At 40.5% G+C, this 20,214-nt stretch overlaps 1 long non-coding RNA gene across 1 annotated transcript in view; it reads left to right on the top strand.

Moving 5' to 3' along the window:
* The first annotated feature begins 1,034 nt into the window (after window positions 1-1,034).
* LOC140711779 (uncharacterized) overlaps window positions 1,035-20,214 on the top strand; it is an 83,417-nt gene continuing 64,237 nt past the window's right edge. Inside the window, exon 1 of the long non-coding RNA XR_012093062.1 lies at window positions 1,035-1,625. This is a non-coding gene — a long non-coding RNA (uncharacterized lncRNA). The remainder of the gene's footprint in view (window positions 1,626-20,214) is intronic.

A 20,214-nucleotide genomic window follows, 5' to 3' on the forward strand; every position in this document is an offset into this window, starting at 1 on the left:
TTTCTTTTCAATTTTATTCTGAATAGCAACAGAAAATAACAGAGAGGCGCAGCAGAAATGCATTCTTCACTTGGATTAAAAGATCATACGAGATTCTCACACATTATTCATAGGCATGATTGGGACACTGGCAGTGGAGCATTGTGATCAAACACACACACACACACACACACACGCACACACAGACACACACACACCTTACCTCATGCATGCTCTTTATTTAGAATTAGAGGAAAGAATAGTATTATAGGGCAAACTCCTCCCTACTGAGGATCTTACAATCAGTTTGAAAAGGCTCTCACGTGTGAGACAGCTAGAGAACAATTCAAAACAATATATAGTCAAGTTATCCTATTACTCAGTCCACTTACATCAGATTTAAACATAGATTCTGCCTCCTTAAGGGAGCAGACTGCTTCTAAGAACTTGGCATTAATTACTGGGAGGCAGATGGGTACAAATAGATGCTGCCAACTATAAATGAGTCTTATCCATCCAATACATTAGGTCTCATCAGGAATGTGTTATATGTACTGAAAGTCATAAAAGTACACTTTAAAAAGATTGCAACACTTTCACATTTTATTTTACAATTTATCTGCATTGCCTGAGTTCACTCAACTATCTGAAAGCCAACTATGTCCAAGGCACAATCGTGGTCCCTGGGGATAACACAGTGAACAATATGGTTCCACATGACACCTGTCCTCAGGGAACTTACATTTTAATGGATGAGCTAAGAACAGGTTAACAAACACATCAATAATTGCAATCTGTGAGAAGTCTATGAAAAATAGAGAATTGTGGAAGGGATTGAGATAGGGTAGTTCTGCCTCATCTCTTATTTCTTTTCAATCTCCATCCTCTTTCTCACCTATATGCCCTATGCCATGACCACTAATATTACTGAGTATGGCTTTAGTGCTTTAAATAGGGTAGTTCGGGATAGCGGAGTGCTTTAGATAGGGTAGTTCGGGAGGGCTTAGGGATGTATAAGGTTAGCAGCATTGCAGCCAGGCTAGAGAGTGAGAGAGAAAGGCCGATCTGATAAAGGTAATGACTGTGAAGGTGGTGCATGTGGGAAACAGATTCAAGGGGTATTAAGAATGTACTGTTCCAGTGGTTGATGGGGAAGAAAGACAAGAGGAATCAAAGAAAACTGTTTTGTTTTGTGTTTTTGTTTTTCTTAACTAGAGTAAATGAGTGGATGGGATGCTTATTGTTACATGAGGGAAGAAGAAGATCAATAAAGGAGAAATGTATTTGCCCACATGATGTCTAGAGGATGAGGGGCTTTATATGTGATGGTTTCTGTTTTCTTAATATAAGATGAACTGCCTGATCAAAATTTTTGTTGCAACATTTTGAAAAACAATGTCTTCTTCTCTAGCTGTCCCCCAATCCCAGATATTTTTTTGGCTAGTTCTGACTGAGTAGCCACTTTTTAAATTTGCTTTTCTTGGCACTTTAACTTCCCCTTCCCCTCTTAGCACGTTGCCATCTCTTCCTGCTCTGGGTGCCACTTAGCTCTGAAAACACAGGCATCGGAGTGTAGCAGACTCACTCAGAGTCCTCCCAAGATGCAGATTCTACTGAAATCCAGACCCAAGGGGTCTACAACATGGGTATGTTCAATTTTTTTTGTTGTTTTCATTACTGACTATCTCCTATTTTAAGGCACCCATATTGCTTCGGGGGAATGTAAATCAGTGCTTTCTTCCATTACCAATTTAATGACTCTATGATGTTAATTGCCTCTTTCTCCATAATATCAACTCTTCTCCCCATATCTCTCAGACAAATTACCTAACCCTTCAAACACAATCCAAGAGGACTTCCCCATCCACCTAGGCAGAATGCAACTATATCATGCTAGAGTTTGTGTGTGTGAGTATATATATAATAAGGTAAAGAGGGAACTAATAGGCTAAAAAGAAATATAATTCTATTATATATTCTATTATTATATAATTCTATTATTAAATATATTCTATTATTATAGAATTATACACCATAATTTCTGTATCTATAATTATAGAATTGTAATTTCTTACCATTAATTGCAAAATGGGAGGTCCATCAGGTAGAAGGAGGGAAGGACTCCAGTTTCAGCAGGTTGTATTCAGAGTAGAAACATAAAGGAGAATGACATGGTGATAGAACCCAGCTTAGGAGAAATAAGACTTACTAGTCTACTTCATTCAGCAACTCTTATCTTGAATGTTCACTAAACGCTTATTATGTGCTCTATGGTCCTACTGTATGTTCTTGGCATTGGAAATTTTTTAAATGAATAAGAACTGATTATAATAGAAGAACAAGTAGAACTCAACTCAAAGTGTCATGTGAACTTGGATGCAGGAGAGACAACTGTACAGCTGTCAGAGGGCGTGTGGAGGTGTGGGGAGTGCAGACAGTGGTCAGAGAAGGTATTCATAGAAGAGGTGATATTGAAGCCATACACAGTAATATTAGTGGCCATGGCATAGGACATATAGGTGAGAAAGAGGATAGAGACTGAAAAGAGATGAGGCAGAAGAAACATGCCGGAGTGATTTATCTACCTGGAGAGGTGCTCTGCTCTGCCTTTCATAAATAACTTCTATAAAAGACCTCGTAAACCTATGTTTACAAGTGTTTGACCACTCTAGATATTATATCTCTATGCAACTCACTCTTCAGTCTTTATTTGCTTGGATACTCTCTTTCAAAAAGATGTTCCATAATGTTTAATTGAACTTATGATCACAATTTCAGGAAAAAAGCAGTTCCTTCTGCCGAGGCTGACCCCTGACCCTGGCACTCTCTCCCTAATCAATCAGCACTGTGTATTGTGCATATGCCAACACATGGGGTATTCATGAAGTGTATCGATTCATTCTTACATTGCGATAAAGAAGTACCTGAAGCTGGGTAATTTGTAAAGAAAGTAGATTTCATTGGCTCACGGTTCTGCAGGTCATACAGGAAGCATAGTGGCTATCCAACTATATAAATTAAGGTAAAGGGGGAAGTAATATAAGTATATACTATAATTTCTATAACTGTAATTATAGAACTGTAGTTTCCTACCATTAACTGCAAAATGTGAGACCCATCAAGTAGAAGGATATAAGGACTCCAGTTTCAGCAGGGAGGCCTCAGGAAACTTACAATCATGGCAGAAAGCAAAGGGGAAGCAGGTTTGTCTTACGTGGCTAGAGCAAGAGGAAGAGAGATGGGGGAGGTGCCGCATAATTTTAAACAACCAGATCTCGTGAGAAGTCTATCATGAGAATAGCACCAAAAGAATGGTGCAAAACCATCAGGAACTGCCCCCATGATCCAATCACCTCCCACCAGGCCCCACCTCTAGCATTCAGGGTTGCATTTCAATATGAGATTTGGGTGGGGACACGGATCCAAACCATATTATGAGGTGTGGTGGTGTTGGAGAATTGGAGTTAAGAGAGAGGGATAGCATAATCCAGAATAAAGAAACAGATATCTGTCTTAGTCCTCAAATTCCTTAAAATCTCACTAATGGAGAAAACATGCTATTTTGAGGTGACTAAAGAGCACTTAAAAAATAACCTTCAGGCAACTGCATGTTCTTACCATTCCAACTGAGTGTGAAGTGGAAGAATGAATTACTGTCTGCATCTGCATGGATACCTTAGGAAGGTTTGCTGAGCTGGCATTTGATGCATTCCATTTTTCTGTGGGGGTGCAAGGAAGGAGTAAGGCAGTCCAGGCAGGGAGAGGAAGAGGAGGTGCCCAACGGAAGGACCAATGCCTAGTGAAAACGCTGGGGAAGCACACTAGACTTAAGAAGTCCTTGGATGCTGAGTGCCTGGCATGGCTAAGAAACTGGTGCCCATTTGTTTTCCTGACTCAGAATCAACATTCATAGAAAGATTAAATTTTTTTAAAAAAGGACTTAGTTTCTTTGGCAAACCAATAACAGGCTTTGGGATTTTGCTTTAAACATTTCGAATAATCCTATTAGCAGCTTAGAAAAACGGGGTTATTTTAATACAGAGTGTATATATCTATATATTTCCCTTACACCAGTGTCTGAAGGAGATTATCCACACTAGCTGAAGTCTACCCTCTTTGCAGGGTTCATCCCTGTCACCAGGTTTGGAGAGGCAGGAGGGGAAAAGAGCTGCTCAGTTACTCTTCCGGCACCAAGTGTGCTGGATAATTGCATCTTTTGCCCACTTGCCAATGGCATTTAGACTAGTTCTCATCCATGTCAAGTCGGTCCAAGCCCAGGAGGGGCAGCATGGTGCATAAATCATGTTTATATCTCGTTTCTGGCTATGACATTTCACCCACAAAATGGGAATAGCAATAATATTAAAGACATGAGGCTGTCTCAAAAATTCAACAAAACTATGTGAGTTGAAGCACCAGGTTAGGGGAGTAGACCACTGGTTCCGGTGGTTACTCATGTTAGTCTGATGTCTCTAACGTTTGAGGGCCTATTTTGTAGTTACGTTTTTCCAATCAGCTTCCTTGACTTGGACCAGGTAGGGTTTATTTTCTGGTTTACCTGCTGGCAGGTAGAGTGTAAAAGCAGACTTGTTCTTGTGTTATCTTCCAGCATGAGGATCTAACCAGTGAGGATCATGGTTCAGCAACATCATGTTGGTATGAGAATATACATAATTTTTTAGTGAGTGTGAGTTGTATGATATTTTAGGACAGAATATTGCTACATGATTGGATTTTCTTAGCAATCATTTTTATGCCACTTAACCACTTTTTTTAACCTCAACTTCAAGAATTGCCTGAACTGTGGACAAGAGAAACATAGACACTTACATGAGAAATAGGCTTGGATTTCTTCCAATGCCTTCCTATCTCTTTGATGTTGTTACTTGCAGATATCAGACTTGCATTCTGCCAGGAACATTTCTTCTGTATGTTGTAATGACTCATGCCCCCAGGATAATGAACAAGACTTGGCAAATGCTGGGCCCTGATACCTGAGCCAACAGAGAACGTCCACATCAGGGAAGCCAATAGTCAGAAAGCCCGACTAGGAATGTCGTTTAGAATTTGCAGACAAAAAAGTCATTAGTCACCAAAATCTCTTTTGATTCTAGCAAAGGTCAGATCTGGTCTGTTTCTTAGATGTGTTTTCCTTTACTGATCATTTACATTTTCCATTATGAATCTTTATTTCAATTGATGAGAGATAAGAAAAATTTTGAGAGATAATTCATCATCAAGGAAATGTATGGAGAGGCATGTATAGACACTTTCTTCTTATTAAAAATGTGATACTGTTGAAAATAAAGCTGCGACTTCACTTTCATTTAATAGTCAGGCGAGGTTAGGTTATGTTGGGCAGGGGTGGAGGAAGAAAAGGGACGATGCAAATACAGGCATACACAGAGTAGATGTTGCTTATGTGTTGGTCAAGTCAATAAAGAGTGAGAGCAAACAAAGAAGATATCTATAGAGGAAGGGGAAGAGAGTGACAGTCATGCAGAAGGGAAAGAATGAGAGAAGCACGGAGTCAATAAAGGAGATGGCAGAGGATGCGGAGACTGTAGATGCATCTGGGGAAAGCTGCTGGGAGTCACGCACAGCTTCTCCCCTTGTAGTTTCAGGGGCCTGTTGCCTGTTGAAATGTTAACCGATGAACTTTTTAAAAATACTCTTTCAAATCTTAATCTTTACATCAACTCCCCTGTAAATTGGATAACCATAGCAATCCAACACAGGGTAAATTGTTCCCGGTGGCTAGCAGCCCATGATGGCGGCTAGAGGGTCAAGGAAATCCATGGAAAAGTCAGATGCCCCTGGGGCAGAGATCCTCATCCCAGGCTGAGAAAATTACCTTTATACCTTAGAGGCAACTGGAGTCTAAGTCATTGGTCTGGCCAGAGAGTGGTCCTCCAGGCTGGGGGGCACGGAGTTGGGTGCAGAGCAGGACCACACCAAGGAAGGGCCTCTCTGCTCTTGCACATTCCACATCTGGCTGGCCTCAGGGTTTAGCTGCACTCCAATGCACAGGGCAATGTAACAGAAGAGTTATTTCCTCCCAGGCAGAAAACAAACAGCAACAAGAACAACAGAAGATTCAACACCGGAGCAGCCTACAAAATGCAGGCTGTAACCTCGATGGTATTGATTGAGTGCACCTGTCCGTCTTCATTTTAAACTGTGAGCTTGATTGCTGGCAAGTTTATAGGATTATGGGTTTAATTGGATGCCTGTGTTTTACTAGATGTAAGTGAAATTTATGGCTGTGGGGTTTGTGGTGCCAAGGTTTACCTCAGTCATTGCCTCTCAGCCGAGAGGGCCGAGACTTCTGGAGCCAATCGGAGCGAGCTCAGGGGCTTGCGTGCAAGGGAGGCACCTCTGGGCCTGCTTGCAGGCTGGGGTTACATAAGGAGCAGACAGACCAGGTGACAGGAGCCAGAAGCTCTCGCTGCATCACGGACCTCCCTCGCTCTATAATCTCATCAAATGCTAAACGGAATGAGTAACAGGCATCCTGGAGAAATTATTGATATTTAGTTAGATCCCCAAGTGCTGGCAATGTACAGAGACCGGCTCACTCAGATGGCTGCCCTGCTTTTTTCTGCACACTACTGCCATAAAGAGTTTAGGAAAGGCTTTTATGAGAGCCTGAGGGCTTTGGGAAGATGAAGAGGTGTCGTGAAATGCTTAAATCCTTTGAACCTAGGCGTTCAGGGTACTTATCATCTGGTATTTAATAACGTGTGATATAGATTTAAATTATTGTTTCATATTTTGAAGGGTGATTGCTCTTAATAACTCATCTGGCCTCATAGCAGCTATTTATTCACTGAGCACATTGTTTGCTGAGTACCTAACATGTGCCATTCCTGGGGATTTTAGGTGAGAGTAGGGTAAATTCTTCTTATTTTCCTTTTTTTTTAATTTTACACATAAGAAAACTGAAGCCCAGAAAATTTATTTACTTCAACCTGGTCACACACAGATCTCCTAGTATATTCAGAACTAGAACTCAGATACTTGATTCCCATTCAGAAGGAACCTGGTCAGCTGGTTGGGGGTTAAAGAGTTAGAACAGAGAACACCAATGGAAAAACCTCCACTGAGAAAGGGAGCTACCTTGGACTTCTATTTTGCTGCTCAGAACATTCAGATGCTCATTTTCTGGTTTTATTGGTTTTGGACTCAAAAATTATCACTTTTCTGGACTCCAGAAAAGTGAGAGATTATAAATTACATGGCTAGTTTCTTCCAACCAAAGACAATAGAACACTGGCTGATGAGACTCAGTCCCAATTCTCTGTTATAGAAAAGGATTTCTTGCTTATGCAGTTGGTTTGGGATGAGGCCAGCTCTGGGTGGGGCCCAGATTAAAGTAGCAAAGATACTATTATAAAACAATTTGACACGGCAAAAACAGTAAATATTTAAACTATTACTTACATGCTAGGTACTGTGGGCAGCGCTTTGCTTGCACTATTTCATTTAATTCTTAAAAGCACCCATTTTATAGATGAGAGAATTGAGGCTTAGAGAGATTATATAATTTTCCCAGGGCATACAACTTCCAAATGGGCTGAACTAGGACTCTAAACCGCTTTATTATGACGATAGTACCCATGCTTTTAATCGCTACACTCTCCTGTAGAATATTTAGAGGTATGTTGCAATAGACACCATTGTTTTATAAACGATGTTGACACACTGTTTTCATATAATTTAAACTTTTCAAACGCTGGTCTATCAGGTAAGCGAATAAGTGCACAATAAAAGATGAGATAATGCTGAAAAATTAGGGTACATAAGACATGGAAGAAATTGACAGTCAGTTCAAAAATGTTGGGTTTGATGTGGTGGCAGTAGAGAGCCTTTGAAGGCTTTTGAGCAGAGTAGTGCTATGACGACAGCTGCACTGTATGTGCTATTGACGTCCAGGTAGAGGGCTAGTGAGAGAATTCAGTAGGGGTGGGAGTGCCAAAGCAAAAGTTGTGAACTTGGTGCTTTATCGTACTGAGGAATATGTGGTCTCAAACAGCAATCAGCTAGTTATGGTAAAAACTTTGTTTGGGGACCCAGGTTTCGATGTTGGGTCTTAAATTGTGTGCAGTTTATGGAGATATCCGGGAGCACTTTGGCAATTCCAGAATGGAGATCCAGGGAAAGTAGGCAGAGGCTGAAAATATGCATTTGCATGTAAATTTGCATAGAGGTGCCAATTTGCAGGAGCTTAGAAAAAGCAAGGAATCTAATGGAACAAGATAATAAAACACCTTAGGAGTCTTGTTTTGAGAAAGAGGAATTGCAAAGAAAGAGAAGAAAAAAAGAGAACAAGAGACCCATGTGGGATAAAATTTCATGAGAAAGAGAATAATGAAAGATTTTAAATTCTTTAGAAAATCAGGGAATGAGGGCTAATAAACAATTGCTGGCTTAGTGATGTAGAGATCACCGGCATCCTTGGGAGAACCATTTGGAGAGATTGATAAGAGGAAGCTATCTTGCAAAGAGTTAATGGATGGTTAGGAAAGGAATGCAGTTTTCTTCACAGAGGGGGCACACAGCTTTTCTGAGGGGCTAGGGAGCAGTTTAAAAATAACCAGAGCTAGATAAGCAAGACAGCAGAAGGGAATTTTATTTTATAGGTAAAGAGAGATATAAATATGTTCGTAAATAAAGCAAAACAGCTAAAGCAGAGAGAATGGCTCAAGCTATGAGACAAAGGGTCGGGGGATTTTTGATATAGCAAGATCTTTGTGAAAGGAGAAAGTGGTAGGAAAACAACCTAGGTGGTGAGCTTTGTTTTAAGAGGAATCATGGACTGCTTCTGTTTAGGAGCTTTGAATGAGAGAGTGAACAAAGAAAGGCATTCTAGGCTCATGGCAGGTCAAGTACATAATTTTCAGGATCACCTGGGAGTGAGATGTGTGGGATGAGATGGGCGAGAAAATGGGTGGGTTGGATGGATGAGGAAATAGAAACATAGGCAACTACCAGGGAGAATGAAATGTGGAGGTGATATGAGATAAGGAGGTGATGAGGTTAAGATGAGATGGAAAGGTCAGCTGAGTTCAATTCAAATGACTTGTTAACCTTTTAGCAAAATGGCTAACAAAAATTAAACATGTTTTCATGCAATTCCCTAGTTGCATTTTACAGCCTTGGAGGGCGAATAGAAAAAGCAAAGGGTAGTTTACTAAAGTTGAGAACTATCAAGAAGAAAATGTCACAGAAAGTGAGGTATTGGAAGGTGGTGGTGAAATGACTACATATAACATTAAGGTGAGTAGGAAGAGGAATGAGCCAGGAATGGAGTTACAAGAGAATAAGGAATGGCATGGTTACTGGAACTTGTGGCTAGGAAAGAAACCCAGTTCAACAGAAGTGACAGTGAAGGAGAAGTAGAGAATAAGAAGAGAGAAATCATTTTTAAAAAGTGGTTGCAAGTTCAAGAACCTGAGTGGTGGTGATGTGTGGCTGTGACGGTAGATAGATTAGGGAGTCTCTGAAGGTGCTAGAGAGTTATGAGATCATCAGAATAAATGTTGGCATACAAGTTCAGGGAAAGATGGCAGAAGCATAATGGAATTCACATGCTGATATCAAGGGAGAAGCTGTGAGTGTCCTGGAGCTAGGTTGATGGTGAGGACATTATGATATGAGCCTCAAGTAGCAGCAGATGTCTGGGGATGGTGAGGGACACTGTTCTGGATGCTGCAGTGTGCACAATCTGATCCCTTCTGGTTCTGGGTGTCCAGGATCGGGGTGGTAGAGTGGAGAAATAGAGCTTATTAGGAGAGATCTCTGAGGAAGACAATGTGTGTAATGGTTACAACCATGGGTTCTTCATCAGACTACCTGGTTTCTATCCTGTTTCTGTCACTTCACAGCTGGGTGGCCATGGATAAGCGATTCAGTAACCCTATGCTCAGTCTCCTTATCTCTAAAATAGCAATAATGGTGAACTCACCTCATGGGATTGCTGTCATGAAAGATTAAAATAATTATTAAAAGAGAGTAGTATAAAACCCACTATATGGTATGTTCTCAGTGAAAAGTAGCCTGCTGCTGCTTCTGCTTCTTCTATTTTTCTTCTATTTCTCCTTCTCCTTCTTTTTCCTCCCCCTCCCTGTCCCCCTCTTTCCCTTCCTCCTCCCCTTCCCCTCCTGTCGTCGTCGTCTTCTTCTTCTTCTTCTTCTTCTTCTTCTTCTTCTTCTTCTTCTTCTTCTTCTTCTTCTTCTTCTTCTCCTTCTCCTTCTCCTTCTCCTTCTCCTTCTTCTTCTTCTTCTTCCTCTTCCTCTTCCTCTTCTTCTTCTTTTTCTTCTTCCTCCTCTTCCTCTTCTTCTTCCTCTTCTTCATGTTATTGGAAAGGATATATCGGAAGGAAGTGGTGTTATCAAGGAGAAAAGTAGTTTTCAATTTATGTGGCCACATGGGAAGGAGTACTTAAAGAAAATATCAAAGATGTAAGGGATTTTGTCTATAACAGAATTGGGATTCCAAGGTTCACCCTGGTTCTGCCCCTCAGGGGAGCAGGGCTCTTCAAGAGATAAAGGGTACAATTATTTGGGGAGGTGACCAGGGGTTGATAAAGGAGGAAAGAATTTCTGTTGGGCTATCAAGAGTGAATCATGCAGTAAAGGAAATACGGGGTTGAGAGGATAGAGAAAGAAACATTTTTGATCAGATCATTTTCTCCTATTTTTGGTTTTGATTTGCCTTGTAATCAGTTAAAAACATGCTTTGCTATCTTTTCACGAGAATAGTAATCTGTAGTACTGCTTCAGAAAATTTTAACTTTTAAATGCAGGGAGTTTTTGCTGTAGTTTTACCAATAAACATTACATTTAATGAAAGTCTTCTGTTTTACTAATCATAGTAGTTTCTAAAATTTTTAAAAATTATTTTGTTAATTTGAAAAAAGTATGTATTAATATTAGTATTTACATTCTTAATAATCCCTCTGCCTTGTAAAATAACAGATACCAAAGAAGAGAGAAAGTTTTTCTTGCTTTCACTGGGAAAGGCATAGGCACCCAAGGACGTGGCTCTGAGGGAAGCAGGAGAAAGATTTCTGAGAGATCAAAGAGATACGTGAGTCATAAATGTAGATTTCTGTGACAAAAAGAACTTGGGGGTGGGGGAAGAAAGATTTTAAAAGTACTCTAACAAAAACTTTGTTATGAAAATTTTCAAGTTTACAGAATGGTTGGAAAAACATTTCAACAAATAACAATATATTTGCATCTAGATTTGACAATTATCAATGTTCTATTGAATTAGTTCAACCTATCTATCTGGCTATCTTTACCCACATTTATTTGGAACCATTTAAAAATAAGTTAAAGATATCATGGGGACAGTTTTAGTTACTTTTTCTGTTTAACAAATCACTCCAAACTTAATGGTACAAAATAACTACTGTTTCATTACACTCATTCTATGCATCAAGAATGCACAGAGGAATGGCTTGTCCCCAGAAATTCCAGTATCTGGAATTTCAGCCAGGAGTATTCACATGTCTGGGGACTGAAATTACCTGGAAGATTGTGAGCAAATACGCTCAGGAAGGGCTCAAACTTTGGGTTTAGTTGGGCCTGTGGACTGGAATAGTCAAATGTTTCCCCTCCCTTTACTCTCATCCTGGGCACAGTCGTGAAAGGGAGGCATCTCACATTGTGGTGTTTGGGCTCAGAATGGGAGCCTCTTAAGAAAGGGACTTTCAGAGAAGGATGTTCTAGGAGAACCAGATGGAACCTGCATGGACTTTTCTGGTATCACTTGGGAAGCCATGCATCGTCAGTTCCACTGAACCTGACAGTCGAAGTGGGCATGAACACACTCATGTTCAAGGGGAAGGGACAAAGATCCCCCCTCTCCAATGTGACTGTGAAAGAATTCGTAGCTACATTTAAAAATCACCATAAAACAGTCTTCTACATAACTCAATTCCATTATCATCTAACAAAAATACTTTCTGAATTTCATCTAATATCAATTATCTTCCAATTATCTCAAAAATGTCTTTAATATTTAAATTTTATTTTCAAAACAGCGTTCCAATAAAGGACAATGCATTAAAATTCTTATTCTGTCTCTTAGGTAAAGGACAGTTTCTTAAAAGTCTTCTGGTATAATATGCAATATGACGTCATTCTCCATTTGCCAAAGTGTGGACTCAGCAAAAGTCTAAACAACTCTTTAGTGCTTGCAGGGACAAATTGGAAGTGTGCCTTTGTTTTGGATGCCCTAGGTACACTGAGAATAGCCTCAAATCAAACTGATTACATTAGGATCGTTCATTCATTCAATAATAACTAATTGAGGTCACATTATATTCCAGGCACTGTGCTAGACACTAGGCATGAACAAAACAAAAGTAAAATGGAGAAAAAAAATGAACAAAATCCTTGCACTCAATCGACCTACACTCACGCAATGTAGACAGAAACTCAACAGGCAATTACAATGTAGTGGGATACCTGGTATCATGGAAGGAGTTAATAGGAGTCGTGGGAGTACAGAGATACCAGGTCCTCCGTGCTGAAGAGTCAGTTCAGATTATAATGGGGATATAGCTATGTCTGTTGGTAACTCACAAGGCAAGTGCTATAACAGGTATAAGAATAGAGTGTGCTGTAATCCCAGCACTTTGGGAGGCCAGGGGAGGCAGATCACGAGGTCAAGAGATCAAGACCATCTGGCCAACGTGGTAAAACCCCCGTCTCTACTAAAAATACAAAAATTAGCTGAGCGTGGTGGTGTGCCCCTATAGTCCCAGCTACTTGGGAGGCTGAGGCAGGAGAATTGCTTGAACCTGGGAGGCGTAGGTTGCAGTGAGCTGAGATCACACCACTGCACTCCAGTCTGGTGACAGATCCAGACTCTGTCTCAGGAAAAAAAAAAAAAAAAAAAAAAAAAGACTAGAGCCTGGTGAAGCAAGCACGTTTAGTGACCCATTTCCCATAAAATAAAATTCAAATTACTTGTGACCTAGCATATTTTGTTTTATGTCTCCTTTTTTCACTCTTCTTTTCTAATTATTTTCCTATGTCAAAAAGTGTGTCCCTGTGTATTGAGTCTTGATTCTTTTGGGCTGTTGTCTGGTCTAGGCCATTGCCCCAGCTGGTTTGTTTGTACACTTTATTTCAAAAGTTTAGACTTATCACTATTATATATTTAGACTTATTTCTGGGCCTAGACACAAAGCCTCCAAATTTTCCTCCCCGCCTCTTTGTTTGCCTCCCCTCGGGTTTTTCCTGTGGAAGTTGGGAAGCTGATGGGCTCCCCTCTGACTCTGCCATTTTGGACAACATCACTGCTGCTCACTAGGGAAGCAATAAAGCCTGGCTCATTTGCATGAATCTCTGCAGTGGCTCTTCTGACCCCAGGGCGGTTAGAAGTACTCATTAGATCCTCTTTAATTAAATATGTAACACACATCATGCCATCGAGCATAGAAAAAAAAAGATAGAAAAATAGAAATCTAACAACGGTTCCTGCTTCTAATTAAAAGCAGGCTGTTTTTGCCTCAGAGCAAGCTGAGGACAGTGCTTTCATCCTGGGCACAGCCGTGGAACCCCTGGTGCCAAAGCCCAGGGGGCAGGGACGTGAAACTTTGGATGCGCCAAGGGGGCTGAGCTTTGTTGGGTGACACAGGCTCTCCCTTCTCAGTGGGTGGGATCTAATTTCAGTTCCTGATATGTGATTCAAGGTGAGGACAAGCTTTCATTTCTTTTCATTCCACTTTTCAAATGCCCTTCGACTGAATGCCATAGAGTGGTATTGTAGGTAAACAGAATGTGAACACAGTGGGATGGTCTTACCAACCAAAACCTCATAAAAGCTCAAAGAAAATGAGCCACATGCATCAGCGGCTTCTATGTGATGCTGGTAGGAAGTGAAGGGGCAGTTTGGCATGGGGGCAAAGAGACAGTCTCCTAGAGAGTCTTTGTTATATGTGGAACTGAAGGTTGAAAATAACATCCATTAGCAGGAGACTTCTCCATTCACCTTCTCATAATCTTGGTTCTTAGACACCCCTTAAGTTTTCCTCCTCCTCTGTCCTAATCTCTCTCATTTAAACTCCATCCTTGTCAATTCTCTTTCCTCTAGTGAACCTCAGAACCTCTCCATCCCTACACTTAAGCTGCCTTTCTTATTAGATCTGAATTTCGAAACAGCTTCCCCATGCTCAACGAAGTCAGACCGTCTCTTACTTACCTTTTCGATAGTGATGGCTCCTGAATTTTTGTAATGGAAAGATAACTTTGTTGTTGGAAGGGAGGCATGGCAGGAAAGGTGGATAAAACAAAACTTATCCTGAATCTACATATGCTTTGCAAGTTGCTTTTGATTGTTTGATTTTTGTTTGTTTGTTTGAGGTATCCTTGAAGGAATGATGGATATTCCCACCTTAGGTGCTCTCTCAGATAAACTAGGAATTCTGGATCCTTTATAAGACTTACTTGAAGTAAAAAGGAATTTTACTTTTCAGTCCTGCTGTTCTTGATTTTTCATTTCAGTTGTCATCCAATGTAGTGTCCTAATGGCCATCAGGAAAAGCAAAGATGGAGGAAATTCAGGGTGTATATTGGTCAGATTTTTTCCCAGCTTGTTGGACACAAGACCTGTTACATCTGTCAGGATCCCTCAGCTGCAAGCACATTCATGTAGCAAATAGTTATTATGCTGTATTATGTGTCAGGCCCTATTTCAAATGCTGGGAACGCATCAGCAAACAGAAGAGACAGTGTCCCTCCTCTCATGGAGTTTACATTCCAGTGTGGAGAGTCAGATAAAACAAACACCCAACTATATGAAATGTCAGGTATTAAAAACGCTGATGAAGGGGGGAAAGGCAGGTAAAAGGTGGGAAGTGATAGTTTCTAGTATAGACAAAATGGTGGAGAAGCCCCCTCTGTTGTATGCATATTTGAGCAAGGACCTGTGTGAAGTGACAGAGTGAACTATGGAGATGTCTGGGGAGAGAAGAGTGCCACAAAGAATGGACAGAACATTCAAAGGCACTGAGGCTGGAGCTTGGAGTATTTGAGGTTATCAAGGAGGCTAGTATAGGTGGAATAGAGTGAGGCAATAGGAGAGGCTGTACGATTCTTCCAGTTAATTCTAAAGCATCAAATCCCTTTGTACCGTTGCTACTGCTTGGAACCACGCCTATGTCTTCCTTCAAATGTGGGAAGATTGTCATTGGATAAAGGAGATGATTGTCTACTGTTTGTCATATTCATAGTGTGGTGGCAGTTTAAAAAAATCAGTGTATGAAACTGTGATCTTGGACTACAGGAAGTCCTTCAGGGGTGCACTATGTTACAATCCAGGCAGGGAAATGAGAGACATCAAACGTAGACAACAACGCTCTCCATATTTTGAACCTTGCAAGACAGGAGACAGACACAGTCAAGGAAGAGGACAAATTAGGAATAACAGAGACTTTAAACTTTCTGTGTAATTTAGGTAGAAGGGGATGGATTTGGATAGAAAAGCCTTGAGTTGATTCTAGGCACAGGTAAAACAGCCAAAGTAGAACTAGAGGCTTTGTGGTTCAAAAGAAAGCAGAAAATAGCTAAGTAAACAAATTAGAGTAGAGATCTGAAGAATGGGATCAAGGGCATAGCTTATGTGTTAGAACTGAGAAAAGTACTAATTCTCCGGGTCTTGAGAGGAGAAAGGACTCATAGGAGAAATATGCAAGTGATATGAAATATGGAAGAAATGTGGAAGAAATAAGAAATATGGAAGCTCCAGTCCAGGACTCTCCCCCACACTTAGGACTCGTATATCTAGATTCATATATCGAACTACCTCCTCAGCCTATCCACTTGACTGTGTAATAGACCCCTCAAAATTATTACATCCAGGAGCGAACTACAAATCTCCATCCACTTTGAGATCCGCTTCACCTTCAGCTTCTCAGTCTCAGATGGGAATAACTCTATCTTTCCAGCTGCTCAAGTCATCATCAACTCTTCTTTTTTCAATACCTTACCAGCAATTCTGTTGGCTCTACTGTAAAAACATATCCAGAATCCAGCTACCTCTTACTCCTTTATAGCTACCACCTGTTCCCAGCCATCATCTCTCACTTGACTCACTGTGATTACCTCCTAACCAGTCTCCCTTCTTTTTTTTGTTTTGTTTTGTGTCACTCTGCCACCAGGCTGGAGTGCAGTGGTACCATCTTAGCTCACTGCAACCTCCACCTCCTGTGTTCAAGGGATTCTCCTGCCTCAGCCTCCCCAGTAGCTGTAACTACAGGCATGCACCACCACACCCAGCTAATTTTTGAATTTTTTTAAGTAGAGATAGGGTTTCACCATGTTGACCAGGATGGTCTCAATCTCTTGACCTCGAGATCTGCCCGCCTCAGCCTCCCAAAGTGCTGAGATTACAGGCATGAGCCACAAAGCCCGGCCCAGTCTCCCTACTTTTACACTTGCCTTCTCATCTCCAAAGTCTACTCTAACTCAGCAACCAGATGGTCCTTTAAAAATTAGTATCAGATCATGTCATCCCTTTCTCAAAATTCTGGAATGGCTTCTCATTTCTGTCAGGGTAAAAGCCCAGGTCCTTACAATTGCTGAAAGACTCAACTTGATCTGCCTTCTCTGCATGCCTCTTCTCTTTCTTAATTCATCTACCACCACTCTCCACTTTACTTATTCTCCTACAGTCACACCGGCTTCTTTGTTAATTATTAAAGACATCAGGTATCCTTTCATGACAGGACCTTTGCTCTATTCCTTTCCAATGACTGAATGGTTTTGACTTAGATAGCTACCTAGTTAATTCCATCATCTCCCTGCTAAAATTTCTCCTTCTCAATAGACCCGTAAAACTCTCATTTTAATACCTATTCTTTCCTGCCCCCAGGAACCCCCCCATGCCCTTTATTCTTTACCATAGTACTTACCATCATTTAACATATATGTTAGCAATTTATTATGTTTAGTTTTTACCCCCACATCAGAATGTAAGCTCCTTATGGACATGTGACTTTGTTAACTTTTCAAAAAATTTTAATTTACAAATATATCCTGAACACTTATAAGAGTTCTGGTATCTTATTGAATGAATTGAATTAATGGATAATAGAGAATCATAAGCAACTTGTACTGAGTGGACTTGATTTTTCTTGTGAAATATGAGGCAAGATCATGTGCTGAAAGTAATATTCAAGTGATATGAAATATGGAAGAAATAATAAATATGGAAGCTCCAGTACAGGAAGTGAGGAATCATTATTTTAAAAGATTTTGGAACTAGCTCTAAGTAAAGAGGTAGGAAGTCATCCAGGAGGAAATAAAAAGATAAACAGACTAAAGGTCAGCTTTTCCTTAAAAAGATGCAAATGTATCATGATTCCAATATGCAGGATTATAATTTTATCTTCAGAAATATATTCCATCTAATCTGTAGTGAGCTGATTAGTGGCCCCCAAAAGACATGTCCATATCCACATCCCCAAAACAGATGAACATTACTTTATATAGCATAAGATGTGATTAAGTTAGCAATCTTGAAAGGAGGAGCTTATCATGAATTATCTGGATAGACCCTAAATTCAGTCACATGCATCCTTATAATAGAGAGGCAAAGTGAGTTTGAATTTTGAGATAAACACACAGAAAACCAACAAAATGAAACACATACACAGAGGAGAAGGCAATATGAAGATGGAGGCAAAGAATAAAGTAATGCAGCTACACACCAAGAAATGCCAAGTATTGCTGGCACCTACCAAAAGCTAAGAAAGAGGTATGGAACAGATTGTTTCCCAGAGACTCTAGAGGGGTATGGTCCTGCCAACCACTTTATTTCAGACTTCTGGCCTCCAGAAGTGTGAGATAATATATTTCTGTTGGTTTAAGCAACCCAGTTGGTGGTAATTTGTTACACCAGTCCTAGGACTGCAATACAGATTTTGGTAGTGGAAAGTGTGGTGCTGCTGTAACAAATATCTAAAAATTTGAAAGTGGTTTTGTAATTAGGTAATGGCTAGAGTCTGGAGAAATTTTGAGGTGCATGATAGAAAAGGCCTAAATTGCCTTGAAGAGACAATTGGCAGAAATATGGCGATTGTCTGTTAAAGGCTCAGAAAAAAGTTAGGAGCACTGTAGAGAAAGCTTCTTATAGTCTTAGAGAATAGCTCTATCTATCTATCTATCTATCTATCTATCTATCTAATGTTGTTATAAATAAGAACATTAAATACATTCTGGTAAGGGATTCGTAGAAAATAAGAAACGTGATTGGACACTAGAGGAAAGGAATCCTTGATATATGGTGACAGAAAACTTGGCTGAATTATATCTTACAGTTATGTGAAAAGCAAACTTGTAAGTGATACACTTAGAGTTTTAGCTAAAAACATTTTCAAAGAAAGTGTTGAAAGTGCAGCCTGGTTTCTCTGGGTTGCTTATAGTAAAATGGGAAAGAAAAGAGATGAGTCAAAGAAAGAACTGGTAAGTACAAGGAACCAGCATTTGATGATTTGGAAATTTCTCAATATATCAAGATTGAAAAATATGCTAAAATTAGGAGATTCACTGTTAGGAAAGTGTGCCCTAAATAGAAGGTCAAGAGTGTGGTGGGACAATCTTTTTCTGAAGATATTTGGTATATAATAAATAGATCCACTCAACCATTTTAGTAGAAGCAAGGAATAAAGATGGAATTTTACAGGAAAGATCTGTGAAGAACCCTCTTTTTAAATAATGTGAATCCTCATTGCATACATGGAAAATCCACAAGATTTTTGAGAATGTTATGTCAGCAGAAGCACTGCCAACTTGGGCCAACAGGGAAAGAGACAGGATAAGATGAATGAAGGCTGTCAGATTCCTAAAAGGTAGGCTCCCAAAATTAACACACAATACAGAAATTGGTATTGCTAAACAAACAGTAGCATTTTCCCAAGTTTGGGAATAGCTAAATGAGTGTAACAAAACTTCAAGAATGTGAATTCTAAGACACTAGGAAGGATAAGTAAAATGGCTTGCTAAGGGTCCAACCATGTAGAAGAAGCAAGTGGCTCCATAAGCACACAATGGATTAGTGGAATAAAGCGACAGGAATTCTCAATAAAGTCAAAGAGCACATTAACTAGGAGAGACACTATGGGAGAAATAGAAATATAGGAAATTGACGTAAAAAAGATTTATTAAACGTAAAATATTGAAGTTTTATTTTTTACTTTTTTCCACGATGGTAGAATAAAGGTTTTGTCAGTATGCCTCACCCACTTGGAAATATTAACAGCAAAATAGTGTGTAGAGACTCACATTGTGAACTTTTATCCAAGAAGAAACATGGGAGTTCAATGGAAAAATAAACTAAAACTTCAGATACTGGATCAAAGAAGGTGGGCACAGCCTTTGGGGTGAACTCTGGCTGAAAACCATGTGTGAATCCCTGGTGGGGAAAGGGAGAGAGAGAGTTTCCACAATACACATTCTTACTGGGAAACCATGCAACTTAAGTCACGGGGAGTACCTTGAACCTTCTAAGCCTTTGATTTAACTGGGTGGACTGCTGGGGAGACTGTAAAAAGGAACAGCACTGGGAAGTGTCCCACATATACTCCCAGATGTGGGCTTCCACAGAAGGAAGCAATTCCTGATTCTAGCTCATGCAAACCATATAGGAACCTGCCAGCTAGTGGGGGTGGAAGTCAATGGTTTTTAGCATCTTGAGCTAGGGATTGTGATCTGGACTTGAGCAGGGGAGGAGCCATCATGGCCAGAATGGACAGTACAGTATGGCATAGGCTCCAGCCGTGGGATCTGGAGTTGGGTGTTCTTCTTCATGGGAAAAGAGCAGAATAGGTGTGGTTTTGATGGGCACAGCAGCAGTTGCCTTGCTTCTTGCTGGGGCATTTCTCCAGGGCTCAGAGGACTGCTCCCTGACTCGGGTCAGGGCTGGCACTTGTGCCTAGCACTGAACTACCTGAAGGCAGGCTTCACCACCCCAGCCCTGCTCAGATTGACCACCTCTAGCCTCATAGGCAGAGCGTGGGACCCAGACCACTGAGTGTTCCACTATCCAACCCATTGCCTGGGACACCTAAATACTTCTTCTGGTTAGCAAGGCTCAAGCATAAACCCTACTGTCATCACCACTGCAGCTTTCTGTCACTTGCAAGCACCACCTACTGGCATGAAGGTCAACCTGCAGAGCCCATTACAACATCTGCTGACACAAGCAAACGGCTCTTAG

Source organism: Chlorocebus sabaeus, chromosome 1 (assembly GCF_047675955.1).
Source record: "Chlorocebus sabaeus isolate Y175 chromosome 1, mChlSab1.0.hap1, whole genome shotgun sequence".
Lineage (NCBI taxonomy): Eukaryota > Metazoa > Chordata > Mammalia > Primates > Cercopithecidae > Chlorocebus > Chlorocebus sabaeus.